This window comes from Triticum urartu, chromosome 7A (genome assembly GCF_056163025.1).
Source record: "Triticum urartu cultivar PI428250 chromosome 7A, HENAU_Tu73, whole genome shotgun sequence".
Taxonomy (NCBI): domain Eukaryota; kingdom Viridiplantae; phylum Streptophyta; class Magnoliopsida; order Poales; family Poaceae; genus Triticum; species Triticum urartu.
In genome coordinates this window covers 215,564,512-215,567,798 of record NC_141879.1, presented here as the reverse complement: position 1 = coordinate 215,567,798, position 3,287 = coordinate 215,564,512, and the positions used below count along the sequence as shown (strand labels likewise).

Here is a 3,287-nt window from a genome sequence, read left to right as displayed (position 1 = left end):
CTTTCTGGTACTTTTGTCAATAATCAAGTTCGTGTACAAGCGACTATGTTAATACTCTAGTTTAATTGCAGTGTCTTTGTTGAAGGCAGGAGATTTTGTATTCCAAAAATTATTTCCAAGAAGATGCATGCAGGAGATTTTATTGTAATTTCTAATTTGAGAAATTATTTTGTACACGCTCTATTCACTAATGTAAGACATTTGACAAACCATCTTACATTAGTGAACAGAGCTAGTAGTTTTTTCTTTTTTGGATCTTCGATCCAAAGCATTTTGCCTTAATGGTTTTTTCTAGAATCACCTTAATGGTTTTCATGCTTGAATAAAGTTACATGATTTAATCCTGATTTTTTTTATTAATTTGTATTACCAAAATAGCCATTTCCATGGCTACGGGCTGGGCTTGGCATTTTGTTGTCGGCCTTTGCAAGGCCTGGCCTGAAACCCGGCCCTGCCCGCCCGGTCAATGCCCTGGTCTAGCGCTGAATATGTCCTCATCGGTGCCACTGTCTCGGCTCCAAACTCCACCGCCTACGGCCACGGTACACTATCGCTTTTGCTTGTGCGGCGTCGCGCCGCGCTGGCCAGAAATACCAGGCGGAGGCTCAAGAGATCAAGAAGCTGGCGGCGAGCAACGGGTGGGAGCGCGCCGATGGGAGCGCCATGGCCGGGATGGACCCTGGCGCCGGCGAGCCCCGGGGCGCGTCGCACTACCTCGACCTCCTCCTCGCGCAGCAGCAGCAGTCGACGCCGTTCTCCCCCATCGCGCATGTCAAGGCGGAGCATCACTCCATGGCGTCGCCGGTCAGGAGCCCCGCCTCCGGCGCCGGGGCCGGGCAACACGGGGGCGGCGCCGACCAGCAGCAGCCCTCCTCATCGGCCATGGTGCTGGCGGACGGCGGCGGGGGGCCCGCGCGGCCGATGCGGCGCCCGCGGGGGAGGCCGCCGGGGTCCAAGAACAAGCCCAAGCCGCCCATCATCGTGATGTGGGACAGCCCCAACGCGTTCCACTCCCACATCCTCGAGGTCGCCGACGGCGCCGACATCGTCGAGTGCCTAGCCGAGTACGCGCGCCGCCGCCGGCGCGGCTTCTGCGTGCTCAGCGGCGCCGGGGTCGTCACCAACGTCGCGCTTCGTCAGCCCGGCGCGCCGTCGTCGTCGTCGCCTGGCGGCCTCGTTGCCACCCTGCAGGGGCAGTTCGAGATCCTGTCGCTGACGGGCACGGTGCTGCCGCCGCCGGCACCCCCGGCTGCCAGCAGCCTCGCCGTGTACCTCGCCGGCTGGCAGGGGCAGGTCGTCGGCGGCAGCGTGGTCGGCCAGCTCGTCGCCGCGGGGCCCGTGTTCCTCATGGCCGCGTCGTTCGCCAATGCCGTCTACGAGCGCCTACCGCTGGAGGGGGAGGCAGAGGAGGCCGGCACGGCCACCGCAGCCACAGAGGCGCAGGGAGCAGCCGCAGCAGCGCAGTCCCCCGGCGCCTTACCGCAGCAGCCCGCGGCGTCGCAGTCGTCGGAGGTGACCGGAGGCGAGGCCGGTGGGCTTGGCTTGCCGTTGTGCAATCTTGAAGGGAATGTTGGGAGCTACCACTTGCCCGGACCCGGAGACAACTTGGGGAGCTGGAGCGGCGTCAGGCCATGATTGCTTCGACCATCTTCAAGCAAGGTCGTTCTTTAGCAATGGCGTCGCATCAGAATTACTAGGAGATCCGAAGAAACTGCAATCGATCACCGTGGGAAAGCATTTTGTCTACGGTACGTGTTGCAGGCTTTGCACTTGAGGCGATTTGTGGAGTATGCAATGCATGTAAAATTATGGGTGAAGACATTTTGTGGACTAGTTTTTTAGACTTTTAGTGCTCATGTCGGAAAAATCTCAGCGTCGCAAGAATTTATTTTGGATAGTTCAACAAGAATCCGGAAGAATGAAAAGGTTACGTCGATGTCCCGTTCTTTCTTCCGGTTTCATCCTGTAATATTTTTCATCACGAATCCGTGGCCTTTTTACAGCAACTTTTCTATGCAATGATGCTTCTTACTCTTACTTTAATTCTCAGTTCGACCTTCTACTAGTACTACCCCTCCCACAACAATTTAACAAAAATGAAAGCATGGTGATCACGCAACGCAAGGTGTCTTCCGGTCTTTGTTTTCCAATGCATGTGTCACTTGATCAGGACAACTCCACCGTGCGACCTCATTCTGTCCGGTCCCATCCGTTTGGGTAAAACAGACAAACGAGGCAGCCCAGCGCGTGACGGCCCAGATTCATCTGATCCGTTTTGTGTCCGGGCCGATCCATTTCGAGCGTATCTTTGTGTCGGGTTTGGATCGCCACGGATACCGAACGGACGCGCCACTCGTCCGCCTGGCGGGGCGGCCACCTACCTTCCATCCGCCAACATCAATGCGCACGGGTGGCCGGTCTCACCTGTCATCGGCCCAGTGGAAGGTCGCCGTCCTTCTTAAATGAGGAACCCGTGGACCGGTCGTCGTCCACACTGCCTCACTCCATCCCGCGGCCTCCTCGAAACCCGACAACGCTAAACCCTAGCCTTTCCTTGTCCTCGAGCTCGCCGGCCGGCCATCTCGAAGCCATGGGCTTCTGGAACCGTAAGGGGAAGCACGACCGCGAGGCCGGCTCCTCGTCGGGGCGCCGTGCCGGCTCCGTGAAGGAGGCCACATCACCAGCACGCCGGCCCCCCCGCGCCGCCCGCTTTCTCCATCGCCCCCACGTTCGCCGGCGAGCGCGACCGGCACTACATTCGCGCGTCGGTGTGCCGCCGTTATTGGGAGACGAGGACGCCGCTTCCCTGGAGCGACGTCCACCTCCCCAACAACTGGCACCTGTCCGCCAATCGTGTGCCGATCCCGGCGAGAGGTCGTGCGCGCCGTGAAGAGATCGAGCGCCGCTGCCGCCTCCTTCCCGATGACCTGTACTACGACGACAGGTACGCCCCGCCGTCGCCGTCGCCGTCGCCATCTCCACCACCACCTCCTCGCATGACAGAGGAAGAGGAGGCCCGTCTCATGGCGCGTGTGATGGAGGACTCTATGTACACGCACGATGAGCGGCAATGGGAGGGCCTGAAGGAGATGATGGCCCGCTCCGCCGCCGGCGAGGTAGCCATCCCCGAGCTGGAGATGGTAGCCGCGGAGGAGGCAATGGAGGAGGAGCCGGTGGCCGCGTTCCATCCGGGTCTGGTGGGCCAGGGGTGGGTCTGGTCCTGCACTGCACCGGAGATGGCCGCCGCCGTGGGCGTCAACTGGTGCGCCACTCCGCCGCGGTCACCG

At 60.0% G+C, this 3,287-nt stretch overlaps 1 pseudogene; it reads left to right on the top strand.

Moving 5' to 3' along the window:
* The first annotated feature begins 501 nt into the window (after positions 1 to 501).
* On the top strand, positions 502 to 2,037 carry LOC125520844 (AT-hook motif nuclear-localized protein 22 pseudogene; annotated as a pseudogene).
* The last annotated feature ends 1,250 nt before the right edge of the window (positions 2,038 to 3,287 follow it).